This window comes from Scyliorhinus canicula, chromosome 5, assembly GCF_902713615.1.
Source record: "Scyliorhinus canicula chromosome 5, sScyCan1.1, whole genome shotgun sequence".
Taxonomy (NCBI): domain Eukaryota; kingdom Metazoa; phylum Chordata; class Chondrichthyes; order Carcharhiniformes; family Scyliorhinidae; genus Scyliorhinus; species Scyliorhinus canicula.
The window spans coordinates 66432467-66450752 of NC_052150.1; positions in this window are offsets into that span (position 1 = coordinate 66432467).

Genomic DNA, 18286 nt, shown 5'->3' on the forward strand with positions numbered 1-18286 from the left:
TAACCACTGCACCACTGTGCTGTCTCGGCGCCGGTGTGGCTGGCGCGGTGCTAGTCGGGGGCCGCTTACCCGCCGATTCTTGGCCTGGGATGGGCCGAGTGGCAGTCATAAAAAACCCGAGTCCCGCTGGCGCCGTTCACACCTGCTCTCGGCATTGAAGGGTCCAGGGCGGCCTGTTGGGGGGGGGGGGGGGGGGAGGGGGTCCAATTGGAACGGGGGGGGCCTCCAATGTGGCCAGGCCCACGATTGGGGTCCACCCATCGGCAGACTGGCCTCTTTGGCTGGGAGCCTCCTTTCTTCTGAGCCGGACCCTGTAGCCCTGCGCCATGTTGCTTGCACGCGTTGGTGCTGTGCATGCACGGATTCCGTGGCGCCCAGTTGACGCCAGGATCAGCAGCTGGAGCGGCGTGGTCCACTTCAGTGCCATGCTGGTCCCCTGTAGGAGCCAGAATTGCTGATCTTGAGGCCGTGTTGTTGCCGTCGAGAAATGCAACGGCGTTTCTGACCTCGTCAACACTTCGCCTCAGGGTCACAGAATCCCGCCCAAGGTGAATTTTGTTGTTGGGCCAGCTTCTAGTGCAGTGGTTTTAAATTAGTGCAAAAGACTATGAAAATCGATTTACGCTCAAAATAACTTGCTCGAAATTCTGTAAACATTTGGTTTTTATTGTGTGCTGAAATAAACCCCAATGCAACTGAATAGAAACTCCAGGTCTCAATGTACAAATTATTCTTGTATTCGATATATTTTGAAAACAGTAAACTGTAAAGAAAACCAGATTGCATTCTGCCTCTGGTGATGAGCATCAAATTTGTTTGCACAGAGATTATTTTTTAATTTGGTTGCACAAAGTAATTACATTTACCCAACACTTAAAAACATTGGCTCAACAGCAATTCAAAGAATTTTGATCAAGCTAAAGAGGAATCTCTTTGGTGAGCTCTGTGGGCTTCTTCTTTCTCAACTTGCTCATTTTGGCTTCTGGTGAGCCCTTGAGTTGCAAATATCTCTAATATGCTTAATGAGGTGTCTTTGGTGTTTTTGTCATTCGCAATAGCAGTTTAACAGTGTGAAGTAAAAAGGAATCTGCTTGGTGAATTATAAAACCTGTCTGCAAAAAACTGGATGCTGGGCTGTCTGAAAATAATGCGTGACAAAGTTTGGGGAAAATAAATCTGCAAGATATGAAATATCTCATATATTTCTTAAGAACTGCAAGGGAAAAATGAGGAGCAGGGGGGAAGGGGTTTTTATAGAGCCTGCAGGAGCAGGAAACATGGCATGTGACATCATAGGGACAGCATAAAACTAAAAGAAGGGCTTTCAAAATTGCAAAACACAGCACAGATCCGGACGAATGGGATCGGTAGAAAGACCAGCAAAGTATCACATAGCAACTTATAAGAGCTACTAAAAGGGATTATGAAAGGAACTTTGCAAGGGACATCACAATCAATAACAATAAATGTTATTATACAAAGGGAAAGTGAGTGGTCAGGAGCAATATGGGCCACCTAAAAGCTGAAAATGGAAATATTGTTAGTGATGATGGGGAAATGGCAGACATGTTGAACATTTATGGGTGGAACGGTGGCATAGTGGTTAGCATGGCTGCCTCACAGCTCCAGGGTCCTGGGTTCAATTCCAGCCTGGGTGACTGCGTGGAATTTGCACGTTCTCCCCGTGTGTGCATAGGTTTCCTTCGGGTGCTCTGGTTTCCTCCCACAGTCCAAAGATGTGCAGGTTAGGTAGATTGGCCATGTCAAATTGCCCTTAGTGTCCAAAAGGTGAGGTGGAATTACGTGGATAGGGTGGAGGCGTGGGCTTAAGTGGGGTGCTCTTTCCAAGGGCTGGTGCAGATCCGATGGGCCAAATGGCCTCCTTCTGCAATGTAAATTCTATGATTCTATTAATTACTTTGCTTCAGTATGTACAGTTGAAAAGGAAGATAACTTGCCAGAAGGCCTGAAAAAATGAGCAGTCAATAGCGGACAGGGTCTTAATACAATTAACGTAAATATAGCATCAATAACTAGGAAGTTAATGGAACTAGAGAGTGGCAAACCCCAGGACCTGATGGTTTCCACCTGAGGATGTTAAAGGAAGTACGGGAGAACATTGCAGATGCCCTAACTACAATCTTTCAAAGTTCCCTAGATTCAGGTGTAGCACCTCTGGATTGGGAAATTGCACATGCCACTCCACTTTTCAAGGAGGGTGAAATGGGGTAAACCAGGAAATTGCAAACCAGTTAACCTAACATCTGTGGTGGGTAAATTGCTGGAGTCTCTAATCAGGGATGAGGTAACTGAACACCTCGAAAAATTTTGTTTGATCAGGGAGAGTCAGTATGGATTGTGAAGGGAAGGTCACGCCTGACTAATCTTACTGAATTTTTTTGAAGAGGTGACTAAAGTAAGGACAGGGAAGTGTCAATGGATGTTATTCATATGGACTTGCAGAAGACAATTGATAGAAGACAATAGGGGCTGGTTTAGCTCACTCAGCTAAATCGCTGGCTTTGAAAGCAGACCAAGCAGGCCAGCAGCACGGTTCGATTCCCGTACCAGCCTCCCCGGACAGGCGCCGGAATGTGGCGACTAGGGGCTTTTCACAGTAAATTCATTGAAGCCTACTCGTGACAATAAGCAATTTTCATTTCAATTCCCACATAAGAGACTATTAGTTAAGGTGGAAACCCACAGATTTGAGGGAAAAGTATTGATATGGTTAGGAAACTGGTTGAGTGGCAGACGACAGAGTGTGGGGACAATGGGTAATTACTCTAATTGGCAGGAGATGACTAATGGTGTACTACAGGGATCTGTGTTGGGGCCTCAATTATTCACACTATTCATTAATGTTTTGGATGATGGCTGAATTGCCTACTCTTGTTCCTACGTTCCCACGTTCCTATGTGGATTGACTGAATTAGGCGCAAAATGAAATTTTGTTTTCCCAAAGGTGAATTGTGATACAGAGATTAAGTCAGCAGCGTGTTTGTGCAGGTTCCCAGTCATAATTCATTTGCATTCCATAAATATTCTCAGAAAACATTTTTTGAAAGTTACATCCTACCTTCAAGGTAGAGTCACTGGTTTGTGGTTATTAAAGTTGGTGTACCGTCTTTGGCTTTGTGCAGTTGAGTTTACCTTTTGCTCTTTGCAGCACAAGAGAGAGAGCAGGAGAATGGCAGCTTGCACAGAAGCACGGGACTGGAAAGGATGAGTCATTGGCAAGTGGGGATGTGGAGTCTGACTGGAGGCATGAGGAATGGAAGCGGATTTAAGGGAGGACAGAGAGTGGGGTCAGGACTTGGAGCAGTGAGGTAAGAAGGGCATAGCATACGGGTAATGGGAATAGCCAGCCCAGATACGAAAATGAGGAGCTTAAAGGGCAGCATCAATATTGTTTATATTTTGATCCACATCAGGGTATTAGCGAGCAGAATGCTTACAGTGCTCAACATTTCAATGGTTGTCACTGGGAGTGATCTCGGACAATGGCGTTTACAATGATTAGAAGGGAGGGCCAGCTCAGCTGAGCCTGCACATTCAACCATTCCCACAGAGCGGTGAGTACAACATTGGACACTAACCTGACCTTTCAATAAAGAGTGAACACAATAATGATTGGGCAGAATTCTCCCATAGCCCTTCGGCGAATTCAATGGTGGGCTGCTGGCCGGAGTCCAAAAAACTTTTTCACGCCAGCCTGAAGCATCTTTTGCTGGTGCCTGTCATGGTGGATCTGGACACCTTCTAGAGGCGGCACAAACCTTCTTTACATCCTGCTGATGGGGGGCAGATGAAGGCCCGACTGGAATCTTCCACTCCATGCCAGATGCTCCACGATGCAAGTGGGAAAACACGACGGTCCAGAACACTGGAACAATGTGGCGTGCAGAAGTCAGGGCTCCCCTGATGAATGCCTGGGTCTGCCTCCGGAGTTTAGGTTGGAATCTGCCAGCAACCCAGAACACCAGAGCAGTGGGTGGGTGGAGCATTTACAGGTGAATCCTCCAGATTCAGTGTCCTGAGGAGATCCATATTCTTTACCAGGAGGTCCATTTCCTTTCTTAATGATGTGGAGATGCCGGCGTTGGACTGGGGTGAGCACAGTAAGAAGTCTTACAACACCAGGTTAAAGTCCAACAGGTTTGTTTCAAACACGAGCTTTCGGAGCGCAGCTCCTTCCTCAGGTGAATGGAGAGGTATGTTCCAGAAACATTTATATAGACAAAGTCAGAGATGCTGGACAATGCTTGGAATGCAGGCATTTGCAGGTAATCAAATCATTACAGATCCAGGGAGAGGGATAATCACAGGTTAAAGATGTGTGAATTGTCTCAAGCCAGAACAGTTGATAGGAATTTGCAAGTCCAGGCCAGATAGTGGGGGGTGGATGTAATGCGACATGAATCCAAGATCCATGTTGAGGCCGCACTCATGCGTGCGGAACTTAGCTATAAGTTTTTGCTCGGCAATTCTGCGTTGTCGCGTGTCCTGAAGACCACCTTGGAGAACGTTTACTCGGAGATCAGAGGCTGAATGCCCTTGACTGCTGAAGTGTTCCCCGACTGGAAGGGAACATTCCTACCTGGTGATTGTCGCATGATGCCCGTTCATTCGTTGTCACAGTGTCTGCATGGTCTCGCCAATGTACCACGCTTCGGGACATCCTTTCCTGCAGCGTAAGAGGTAGACAACGTTGGTCGAGTCGCACGAGTATGTGTCGCGTACCTGGTGGGTGGTGTTACCATGTGTAATGGTGGTATCCAAGTCGATGATCTGGCATGTCTTGCAGAGATTGCCCTGGCAGGATTGTGTGGAGTTGTGGTCGCTGTTCTGAAGGCTGGGTAATTTGCTGCAAACAATGGTTTGTTTGAGGTTGCACGGTTGTTTGAAGGCCAGTAGTGGGGGTGTGGGGATGACCTTGGCAAGATGTTCATCTTCATTGATGATGTGTTGAAGGCTGCGAAGAAGATGTCGTAGTTTTTCCGCCCCAGGAAAGTACTGGACGACGAAGGGTACTCTGTCAGTGGTGTCCCGTGTTTGTCTTCTGAGGAGGTCGGTGCAGTTTTTTGCTGTGGCGCGTTGGAACTGTCGATCGATGAGTCGAGCGCCATATCCCGTTCATACGAGAGCATCTTTCAGCATCTGTAGGTGTCTGTTACGCTCCTCCTCGTCTGAGCAGATCCTGTGTATACGGAGGGCTTGTCCATAGGGGATGGCTTCTTTAATGTGTTTCGGGTGAAAGCTGGAGAAGTGGAGCATCGTGAGGTTGTCTGTGGGCTTGCGGTAAAGCAAAGTGCTACGGTGATGGAGATGAGTGTGTCCAAGAATGCAACTGAATTTGGAGAATAGTCCATGGTGAGTCTGATGGTGAGACGGAATTTATTGATCTCATCGTGTAGTCGTTTCAGTGATTCTTCGCTATGGGTCCAAAGGAAAAAAATGTCATCGATGTATCTGGTGTTTAACATTGGTTGCAGGTCCTGTGTGGTGAGGAAGTCTTGTTCAAACTTGTGCATGAAGATGTTGGCATATTGAGGTGCAAATTTGGTCCCCATGGCTGTTCCATGCATCTGGATGAAGAATTTGTTGTCGAAGGTAAAGACATGTGATTCAGAATGAAGCAGATGAGTTGTAGAATTGCGTCTGGAGATTGGCAGTTATCAGTGTTGAGGACTGAGGCTGTTGCAGCAATGCCGTCGTCATGGGGGATGCTGGTGTAGAGTGCCGAGACATCCATGGTGACGAGGAATGTTCCTGGTTCAACTGGTCCATGGGTGCTGAGTTTCTGTAGGAAGTCCGTCGTGTCGCGACAGAAGCTGGGTGTACCTTGTACGATGGGTTTCAGGATGCTCTCGATGTGGCCAGAGAGGTTCTCACACAGGGTCCCATTGCCTGAAACGATAGGACGGCCTGGTGTGTTGGCCTTGTGTATTTTCGGGAGGCAGTAGAGATCTCCAATGTGGGGATTACGTGGGATGAGAGCACGTAGGTGCTCTGAAGGTCTGGATCCAAGGTCCTGATCAGGCTGTTGAGTTGGCGGATGTGTTCCTTGGTTGGATCTGCGGGTAACTGTCTGTAGTGTTCCTGGTTGTTGAGTTGTCGGTATACTTCTTTGCAGTAGTCCGTTCTATTCAGTATGATGGTGGCCCCTCCTTTGTCTGCTGGTTTGATGACAATGTTGCGGTTGGTTTTGAGAGCGCGGATGGCGTTGCGTTGTACTTGGGTGACGTTCGGGGCTGCCTTGTGAATGCGACTGATGAATCCGGCATTGACACGACTTCTGACGGCTTCAGCATACATGTCGAGTCTAGGGCAGCGGCCTTCCAGAGGGGTCCAATTCGACTCTTTCCTTTTCGTTTGCTGCACCGCAGACCTCGCGGTCTGCTGTTCCAGTTCATTGGTCGTCTCCTTGGGTTCTCTGTCGGCCTCTTGGGGTCTGTGGAAGAATTCCCGGAGCCTCAACAGGGATCAGGAAGAATTCCCGCGGCTTCAACAGGGATCTTGGATTCATGTCGCATTACATCCACCTCCCACTATCTGGCCTGGACTTGCAAAATCCTACCAACTGTTCTGGCTTGAGACTATTCACACCTCTTTAACCTGTGATTATCCCTCTCCCTGGATCTGTAATGATTTGATTACCTGCAAATGCTCGCATTCCAAGCATTGTCCAGCATCTCTGACATTGTCTATATAAATGTTTCTGGAACATACCTCTCCATTCACCTGAGGAAGGAGCTGCGCTCCGAAAGCTCGTGTTTGAAACAAACCTGTTGGACTTTAACCTGGTGTTGTAAGACTTCTTACTGTGTTCCTTTCTTAAGTGTGAGTGGTGATGTTGGGTGCCTTTTCAACACGGCATCCAGACCCACATCACCATGCCTGCTGCCATGGAATGCAGCATTAAACCCCACTTACTATTTCAGTCCACATATTGGTATGTTTGTTGATATTGTTAATGATTCTCAACCTTTGCTTTTTCCCTTTCAAAGCTGCTATCGTCATCCCTCTCCTCAAAAAAAAAGCAAAGCTTGACCTCACTGCCCTTGCGAGCTACTGATCTTACTCCAACTCCCCTTTCGTTCCCAAAGTTATTGAATGTGTTTCCTCCCAAATAGGAGCCTATTTTTACCAGAACTCCAACCCACCCGCCACAGTCGTGCAATGACTCTTGTCAAAGTCACAAATTACATCTTGTCTGACTGTGACAAAGGTAATCTATCCTTTCTTGTCATTCTCAAATTGTCTGTAGCTTTTCACATGGTCGACCACAACATCCTCCTCCAATGCACATTGTCAAACTGGGCTGCTCCAACCTGGTTCAATTCTAATCTGTCTAACTATAGCCATGGAATCACTTGCAACTTATTCTCTTCCTGCTTCCACACCAATGCCTCTGGTGACCTCCAAGTAACTATCATTGTCCCCGTCCTGTTTCTCAACTGCATCCTGCCATCATCAGAAACATAGTGCGGGATAAAATAAATCATAAAATCCCTACAGTTGCAGAAGGAGGCCATATGGCCGATTGAGTCTGCACCACCCCTTGGAAAGAACGCTTGACTTAAGCCCATTCCTCCACCCTATCCCTGTAACCCTACCTAACCTTCTGGACACTAAGGAGCAATTTAGCGTGGCCAATCCACCTAACCTGCACATCTTTGGACTCTGGGAGGAAAGCGGGGAACCCGGAGGAAACCCACATAGATGTCCCTTCCCACAGGTGGGATTTTCCAGTCACACCAAAGGCAATACCCCTCCCCCTCCACTGCCGCATCCCGCAGGAATGAAGGCTACTCGCCCATAGTGTTAGTTTTCACAAGTACAGTGACAACACCCACCTCTGCTTCACCAGCTCTTTCGACTCCGACACTATCGCTAAATGATCATACTGCTTGTCTGACATCCAATACTGAATGAGCAGTAATTTACTCTAATTAAATATTGCGAAGACTGAAGCCATTGTTTTCGGACCCTGCTCCAAACTCTGTTCCCTAGTTACCAATGGAATCCCTCTCCCTGGCAACTGTCTGAGGTTGAACTATAATCTTTGCAAACTGTGTCTCATATTTGACCTGAGATGCGCTTTCAATCACATAAGCGTGCCATCACTAAGATCACCTACTTCCACCTCTGCAATATCGCTTATTCCACCCCTGCTTCAGCTCATCCCTCATCTGCTGCTGAAGCCCTTCTCCGTACCTTCATTACTTGCTGATTTGACCATTCTGACACACCCATGCTGTTCTCCCAAATTCTATCCTTCGGACACTTGAGGTGATCCAAAAACTTGCCTCAAATCCTGTTCACCCCTCACCCTGTGTTCTCTTACCTAGTTTGGCTCCGGGTTAAGTGATCTTCAATTTTTAAAATCCTTATCCTTGTTTCTAATCCCTCCATGACCTTAACGCTCCCTATGTTTGCAATCTCCCTCAGCCTCTGAGATATCTCCGCATATCTGATTCTGGTCACTTGAACAACCCCAATTCTAATTGTGTTCCACCTTCGGTGGCTGACTTTCAGCTACCAAGCTTCTAAGCTCTGCAATTCCACCTTAAACCTCTCCACCTCCCTTTTCTCCTTTACGACATTCCTTAAAATCTACTCTTTTGCCAAGCTTTTGACTATCTGCCCTGATATCACCTCAAATGGCGTGCTGTTAAACTCTGTTCACTCCTGTGAAATTATTTTGGATATTTATTATTTTAAAGGCACCATATGAATAAAGTTGTTGATGTTTAGCCCCGGTCAAATAATTGAGCTTAAAATTGCGGCTGGCCTGAAAATACTGAATGCTGGAGATACTGGGCAGAATTTTTTGTTTCACCACCAGTGGGATTTTAGGCTGGGGAATGGGGGAGGGGGCAGCAATTGGGGGGAGACAATAACATTTCTCAGATGGCAATCCCACCAAGCTCCTGCCCACCCCAACCTCACTACAATTTCATACCTGGAAGTACGAGCTCGAAACTGGCTGGCCCACCTTTTCCCCAGTTGCTAATTGTTGACCACTTAAGGACCATTTCCCAGCCAGCCTCGGTTTTCAAACTGGCAGGAGGAGTTCAGGTATTGGGGTGATGTCTAAAACTTAACCGCTTTCAGGCCTTGGGCGGGAAAGGGGCCTTCATCGGCAGCATCCTTTTTACATTGGACACGCCTACCCCTCACCCCCCTCACTTTTCCCCCAAGAAGGTTCAGCGCTTCAGGTCCTCCCTCCCACACCAGCTTCTCCACCCCTACCCACTTCTGCCCACCCAAAGACAACTGGTCCTGGACACCCAGGATTTAGGCTCCGGGGACTGTTTGTAGTCTCAGTCCTGTCCACTGCAGCCTCTGCAGATTGGTCAGCAGCTCTCTGGGGCTAGATTGTCTCCTGAAAGAGGAACGGAAGTCCCATCACCCGCCAATTAACGCTTCTTGGAGCATTAAATGGCTGGGAGGCAGGCAGTATTTGTTCTCCGATGGACTCTTTGGATGCTGGAAAGGGAAAACCCACCATCCCAAAAATGCTGGGCTGCCTTTCTGGAGAAGACCTGAAACTGAAACTCAGAATGCCTACAGCGGTGAAAGATCCCATGGCAAAATATGGGAGGAGAGGATTTCTAACAATTTCCTCATCAACATTTATGCCTCAACTAAATTTTTGGAATTGTTTAATGCGTCATTTATTCCATTGAATTTTGTAGGATTTTGATATATGCATAGTAAATGTCTTGTTTACATAAGAATGAAAATGAAATGAAAATGAAAATCGCTTATTGTCACGAGTAGGCTTCAAATGAAGTTACTGTGAAAAGCCCCTAGTCGCCACATTCCGGCGCCTGTTCGAGGAGGCTGTTACGGGAATCGAACCGTGCTGCTGGCCTGCTTGGTCTGCTTTCAAAGCCAGCGATTTAGCCCTGTGCTAAACACTGTGCTTAACTTCAAAAATTGGACATCTTGAGGATGCGAAAGGCACTATAGAAATCACTTTCTGTTTTAAACGTGTTTCTTAATTAAATGAACGGCAGTCCCAGATTTATCATTTAAATTTTGAAATTGCTTGTGCCAGCAAGGTTCCTCAGCAATAGCGTACATTTGAAAAATTAAATGTGACAATTTGAATAGCTCTTTTGCTGTCTTCTATCTAATTTACAGAGTTTAATTTTCTCCATTCTTATTTTATAGATGATCTTCTTGCATGTGGAAGCAATTTTGTTGCTCTTATTTATGCCCTTTCCAATGCTTGTGTAAGTTTTTTTGTGGCGCAGTGCCCAGAACTGAACAATACCCTAAATTGCATACATTCAGTACATTGTACAGAACAGCATAATCTATGAATATTTATATTTCACCATTCTGCCGATTGCAGAATTGAATTGTTTGCATGTTGTCTGAATGTTGAAAGTGAACGCCATTACAGATTTGTTGCAGTGCAGAAGGAGGATCCAAATGAACAATTCGCCAAATGCCATAATTCCCCCATCTTCTCCCCTCAACCCTACACATTCTTCCTTTTGAGGTGACAGGCAGTGAATTCCATCTCAACCAAATGCTGAGTAAAAAAGTTTTTCCTTGTGCCACTTGTGCTTTTTTTGTCAATTATTTTAAATTTTGTGCCCTCTCATTGTTATTTTTTTTTTAAAATTTCAATTTAGAGTACCCAATTCATTTTTTCCAATTAAGGGGCAATTTAGCGTGGCCAATCCACCTAGCTTGCACACTTTTTGGGTTGTGGGAGCTAAATCCACGCAAACAAGGGAGAAAGTGCAAAATCCACACGGACGATGATCCAGAGCCGGGATCGAACCTGGGACCTTGGCGCCGTGAGGCCACAGTGCTAACCCACTATGCCACCTTGTTGCCCGTGCCCTCTCATTTGTGATCTTCTCATGAGTGGGTACGGTTTCTTGCTGTGTACACTGTTCAGACTTCTCATGATCTTGAATTCCTACATCAAATCTCCTCTCAGTTTTCTCTTCTCCAAGGAAAACAGTCCCAACTTCTCAAATCTATCTACACAATTGAAGTTCCTCATTCCTGGATCCATTCTCATGAACCTTTTCTGCACCCTCTCTGAACCCAGAGAACTGGAGAATAGCTAATATCATAGCACTGTTGAAGAAATGTAGCACGGATAATCCTGGAAACTATAGGCCGGTGAGCCTCACATCGATCATAGGTAAATTATTGGAGAGAATTCTCAGGGACAGGATTTATACCCATTTGGAAACAAACGGACTCATAAGCGATAGCATGGATTTGTGAAGGTGAGGTCGTGCCTCACTAAATTCATTGGGTTTTCTGAGGAGGTGACAAAGATGGTTCATGAGGTGGATGTTGTAGTAAAGCCTTTGACAAGATGCCTCATGGCAAACTGGAAGAAAAGTGAAGTCACAAGGGATCAGAAGTAAGGTGGTAAAATGGATGCAGAACTGTCTCGGTCACAGAAGGCAAAGGGTAGCAGTAGAAGGGTGTTTTTCTGAATGGAAGGTTGTGTCTAGTGATATTCCACAGGAATCTGTGCTTGGGCCTCTGTTGTTTGTAGTGTACATAAACGATTTGGAGGAAAATGTAGCCGGCCTAATTAGTAAGTTCACGGATGACACCAAGGTTGGTTGAGTGGCAGATAGTGTTGAGGATTGTCAGACGACACAGCAGGACATAAATAGGATGGAAACTTGGGCAGAAAAATGGCAAATGGAGTTTAATACAGGCAAATGTGAGGTAATACAATTTGGTAGGTCCAACATAGAGGAAAAATATACCGTAAATGGCAAAACTCTTAGGAATATAGAAAGTCAGAGCGATCTGGGCATGCAGGTCCACAGATCTTTGAAGGTGGCAACATAAGTGGACAAGGTAATCAAGAAAGCTTAAAATGTTTGCCTTCATTGGACGGGGCATCGAGTATAAAAACTGGAAGTCATGCTGCAGTTGTATAGAACCTTGGTAAGGCCGCACTTGGAATATTACACACAATTCTGGTCGCCACACTACCAGAATGATGTGGAGGCTTTGGAGAGGGTGCAGAGGAGGTTTACCAGGATGTTGTCTGGTCTGGAGGGTGTTAGCTATGCGGAGCGGCTGAGACTTGGACTGCTTTCATCAGAAAGACGGAGATTGAGGGATGACCTGATAGAGGCCTACAAGGTTATGAGGGGCATGGATAGAGTGGATGGGCAGGCACTCTTTCCCAGGGTGGAGGGGTCAGTCACCAGGGGGCATAGGCTTAAGTCCGTGGCACAAAGTTTAGAGGAGATGTGCGAGGCAGGTTTTTTATGCAGAGGGTGGTGAGTCCCTGGAACACATTGTCAGGGGAGGTTGTAGACGCAGATACATTAACGGCGTTCAAAAGGCATCTTGCCAAATACATGGATAGGATTGGTATAAAGGGATACGGCACAAGGAAGTGCTGAGGGTTTTAGAAAAGGTTGGTATCATGACCGGTACAGGCCTGGAGGGCCTAAAGGGCCTGTTCCTGTGCTTTATTGTTCTTTGATGCCTACATATCCTTCCTAAAGTGTGGTGTCCGTAGCTCGAATCAATGCTCCAGCTGAGGCTGAACCAGTATTTTATATATTCCATATAATTATAATTATGCATTATTATGTTGGTATTATTATATAATTATTAATAATTATATATTATATGATTTTCATGAAGGCCCGTCATCTCAACCTTGCCCCTCGTCTAAGGTGTGGTGATCTTCAGGTTAAATCACCACCAGTCAGCTCTCGCCCTAAAGGGGAGATCAGCTAATGGTCACCTGGGACTTTGGCGACTTTACTTACTTACTTTATTTTATATATGTTCAACATAACCTGCTTGCTCTGGTCTCCCAGTCTCCCTCTGTCAACACAGTTTCACTTACACTTATGGTGTATACTTACTGTATACTTACAATCTTTGGGCTGATATGGGAATATGTAAAGGGTATAATAACTTTCATGAGCAGAAAATCCTACAAGGGCTAACATCCATTCAAAATTTTCAATGTGCTCTTGGCTGGCACAATTCTGCTGCAGGGCATCAATTAGCTTTGAATTTATTATTGTTCAAATTTTTTGTAAATCTTCTGCCGCATTCCTTATTTTTCCTATTCCCCACATTTTAGAGTTAGCAGCAGATTCAAACTTACATTCAGTTCTGATAGTCAGATTAAGTTAGATGAGGAACAAGCGACGGCCAAGTACAAATGTTGCAAAAATCCATTCAAAACTCAACCTAGTTTTAACATTACCTATACGCACCCTTCTTTTTTTCCAGATTTTCCTCTTCAATCTTTGATCAACATTGAGAATACACAGGGAAGGTAAAAAGGAATAGAGGGACAAAAAGAATGGGGAGGAAGAATATTAAGGTAGAACAGAACAAAAAGTTTGCATATAGTTTCAATTACTTTATCCAGTGAGTAGCTGAACTATAATAAACGAGAAGACTCGCATTCAATCTCTTCTCTTCCCCAAAATATTTAACCTCGGCCATACTGAAGCTATTGTCCACTGGAATTAGCCTCAGTACGTGGAGAAAGAGGTTCGGCGGGATTCTCCATCAGCCGGCAGCAAAATCGGAAAACGTGATTGGGCGGAGAGTCGGTTCCAAAGCCGAAATCACAGCAGGCACCGATTTAAAGCCAAATCACAGTCCCCAGTCACCTCCACAGCGACGCCAATGCGTTCCTAAACGCATGTACAGTAAACACTGTTTGCCTATGATTAGCGGACTTGACCCAGTATTCTCCGGGGCCTCCACGATTCTCCGACTTCAATGAGCTGAATTCCCAATGGAATTCACTTGTGCTTTTAAAAATAATGAAACTGGCGATGTGGCTGCTGAGGGAGACATAGGAGGTAGGACATGGAGAAGCACAACTGTGACTGCCAGGCCGGACACTGGCAAAGTTCGCTGGGGTGGTGGAGGGGGAGTTGACCCTGCCAGTGCCAGGAGTGTGTGATGGGCTGAGTGGCCGGAATGCGCCCCACGATACTAGGGCAGTGTCTAGGCATGACCACCATTGCAGCGGTCTGCAAGGCAGACATTTTGCTGCCCACCACACTGATCACCCACTTTTCCCCCTGGTTCTGCAGAGTGACATCGGCAGTATGGGAGCATCCAACCCCACACCCCAGCTCCCATACCACATCCCACCCTCCATTACACCCTCCACCACCCAACCGACTGCCAGCCACTGGCGGGGCATGACGCGGTCCAATCAAGGGCATCGCCCACTGTAGCCCCTGCAGGCCCAGCCCACCACACCCCACCCACAGCGGTGCACCCATTTTCCCCATCATGCCCGCCGCACCCCTTCTCTGGCCAGCCCAGAGCTTCCCTCCCCTCACACCCATCTGACAGAGCACTGAGGCAGATTGTAACAGTGTGAACGGTGTTTAATGTGACAACATATGTACAGATAACTAAACTGTGCCCAGCACCCATGCCAACTTAACTGGTGCCTAACTTTCTGGCATTATAGGCCCTAACACTATATCCAGGTGAATCCCTAGGCAGTACATCAGGAGAGGAGGTGGCCTGCTGCAATTCCCGCCCTGCGACCTGGGTCCCCTTTGGCGGGTATCTTCAGGGGGGATCGGGCTTGCATGGGTCCGGCTGTTGCCCGAGTGTGCCAGGTGTTATGATGCCGACCTGTTCAGCCCACTGCCCGGGATGCGCCAGGGGCAGGAGGGGGAAGACCGAGTTGCTGCAGTTTTCTGGCACCTCCCTTGCAGGAGTTACTGGCACGGGCCCCATCACCTCCACCTCCCTCGGGGTGCCCGTTGGCCCCCGGGCTACTCCATGGGACGGGGGTGCAAGTGGAGCTGTCCCCTGAGGCTCTCCAGATACCTGGTGCTGCCAGTCCTGGAGGCCCGCTCTGGTCACAACTAGGGTTTACATGTTCACGGCCATGGAGCACAGGAAGCCCAAGGCCTTGTACATGTTGATCCATAGCCGTAACCCTCGCACCCAGTCCCTCACTGCGGAAGCCACCCCTGAGGTAATGGCCTGGGTGGCATGCATGGTCGGCACCATCACCTGCTCCTGCACAAGTTTGGACACCTCCATCTGTACCTGCAGATGATGAATGTTTGTCAATAAACCCTCATGTAGTCCCTGGCTCTGTCACTGCATCTCCACAATTGATGGGACTGTCCATTCTAGAACACCAAAACCCATCTGGATGGCAGCAAGTCCCTGGGGCCAGCCTGCGCGCTGATTGTCCAACTCCTCGGGAGTACCTGCTGTACCGGATCAACTGTGTGGTGAACACCAGATAGTGCCCCAGGAGCCTCTTAACTAAAGCGACCGAGCGAAGTGAGTGTCTCTGGGATGGTGGAGCGTGTTGGAGACAGCTTTGACGGTAAATCTGTGTCAATCCTGGACTCGAGCTCCGATGTGTTCTGGGTCTCTGGTCCATGACTCTCATCCGTGCTGCTCTTGACATCACTGCACGGCATCTCGGGTACCAGCTGTGGCACTGGCTAGGGGTGGGGACACAAGATGGATCTTCCCCATCACCAGCAGATCCTTCATAACAAGACAAGATGCATGATTAGACCATGGCCTGGGATGGTGGGGGTGAGGGTGGGGGGGAGGGGGGGGGGGGGGTGACGGTGAGGGTGGGGGTGAGGGTGCTGTGATGCTGAGGGTGAGGGTGCTGTGGGGGTGAGGGTGGTGTGGGGGGAGGGTTGACACACATGTCAAGGGGAACCACATATAAGCGGGGTCTCACTTCCTCGCCCACAGCCGATCTCCATAACAATAATCTTTATTAGTGTCACAAGTAGGCTTACATTAACACTGCAATGAGGATACTGTGAAATTCCGCGAGTTGGCACACTGTGGCACCTATTCAAATACACCAAGGGCATATTCAGAATGTCTAGTTTACCTAACAAGCATGTTTTGCGGGACTTGCGGGAGGAAACTGCACCCTGGCAACCTCCCTTTACTCCGGCTGCCAACCATGTCCAGAGCCCTCTGCTTTGCCACGTGAGGGGCCACAGGTCCGGCGGTCCCCCTTCAGTTTTCTCCCACTCCCGGCAGTTATGGACGGCCTTCTCCTGGAGGGGTGGGGGATGCGGCAACATAAACAACAGTGTTAGACAGTCCTACGTGTGCAGCCCAGGGATTGGGTAGCTGGTGGCCTCAGTGGTCATGGCACCCGGCCATGAGTCTGGTATGGGTGCCGGCATGTGGTGTAGTGTGGGGGTTCGGTTGCCTTTGGGTGAGCGATTGGGTTACGGGTGTGTGGGACTTAGTGCCAGGAGCGCAGTGCTGCCTACTCACCCTGGCCACCCTGAGTAGGTCGTGCAGTTTCTTCCAGCACTGCTGGCCTGTCTGGACGGTGTTACCCACGGCTTTCACCGACCCTGCCACCTGTGACCAGGCATGGCAAATGGCGGCGGGTGGGAGCCTTCTTCCCGGGCCGGGCTACAAGGTCATCCGCCGCTCCTCTACCACGTCCAGAAGGGTCTCCAGCTCGGTGTCCGTAAATCATGGAGCTGTTCCTCTTGCTGCCATCTTGTTTGCTGGTATGAGTGTGTGGGAGGAGTGAAGTGTGCATATGCAGCTGCAGCTTGTCAGCCTCCTGAGTGCCAATCACGAATCTGGCACTGTTTCTCAATGGAATCGATTCTGTTTCACGTGGCGCCAGTGATAGCCCCTTATCAGAATCAGTCCAGGTGTGACGGCAGTTTTGCTGTCATGGAGCTCCACGAACCCTGCACCAGCGTCAACACTCAGGAACGGAGAATCCTGCCCCTCATCTTTGTTACTGTAATAAGTATTTATTTTAACATTGCAGAACTTCAAATGGGAGCTAAGGAAAGTTGTCATTTCCCTGACCACGCTGACAGTACTTGGGTCAATCTTACAATCAGGTCATCGAAAACAGAAGAACATAAGAAATCGGAGCAAGACTAGACCATTCAAAACCTGAGCCTTCTTTGCTCGTCAATAAGTTCACGGCTGATCTGATGTGGCCTTACCCCCAGGTCCTGTCCCCATGACCTTAACTCCCAAGTCAATCAAAATTCTATCTAATTCGACCGTGAATATTTCCAATGGCCCAGCCTCTCCAGCTCGATGGGGGAGAAAATTCTAAACAATCATGACTCTGAGCAAATAAATTCCTCCTCGTCGTTATGTTAAATGATAGTGGCTCCTTATTTCGAAACTCCAACGCCTGCTTCTAGATTCTCCATGAGAGGAAGCAACCTCTCAGCTTCGACCCCATCAAGCCCCATCAGAATCTTACACATTTCAAAAAGATCACCTCCCATTATTCTAAATTCCAATGAGTACAGGCCCAACCTGCTGAACGTTAAATAAAAGTTAACTTATCAAAACAAAGGGATAATTTAATCATTTGAAAAATATATATAATCTACAAGTAAATTAATTCAACATGGAGTACATTGCAATTAGGCTGTGAGACCTTTTCAGATTTATTGGTGAATTAAGTCCATAATGTGAAGTGGTGCTCCATTCTGAATAATAATTGCAGTGCTGTATGTGCTCTTACGTTATCTGAGGTGCAAATCTCAACATTCCATCATGTCACGTAAAAGAACAGGTAAGCCTGCAGGACTTGCCAGTGGGACTGGCCGAGCCACCTGCTAGTTGTAGAAATAAATCTTGCAGAAATTATATAAAAAGTGGAGTGATGGTAAATGTTAGCTAAAGGCAGTTCACCTTTGCAATTCTTGTTTCGATCAGGATGTTTAATTCCAGTATGTTTAATTCCAACAAACCAATTCTCTTTTGTATTCGGAAATTAAATATAACTTTGCATTGATGTGTCAAATGCTTCCAATAATGCTCAACTGAAACATGCAAGTTAGCATGGCAGTAGACGCCTGTCTGTCAGGAGGCAATTTGACTGGGAATCTTATGTATAAGTATATATATGCATTCAAATATGCATGAGTTATGTGTTTGGGCATGTCTGTTCATATGTGTGTGGGGAGTGGGGGGGAGGTGTGGTGGGTGGATGAGAGTTTGTATGCTTTTGTACCTGTCAATGTTTTTCATTTAATTTTTATTGTAAAGCTAAAGATGTGAAACGCTACCTCCATTGAAAAAGAAGAGTTTAGGCGAGTGAATAAATGTTAATTGGGTGACGCCAGGCTTGTCACGTAAATGCTTGAAGATTGCAGACGAAAAGGGAAACTGAAAGATGTGAAGAGATCCACCTTGGGAAAGAATGAGTCAGAGAAGGAGACAGTTGAACAAATCTCGCTTTTGATACCCATGAGAATGCAGATGGGAGAAAGACGCATGGATT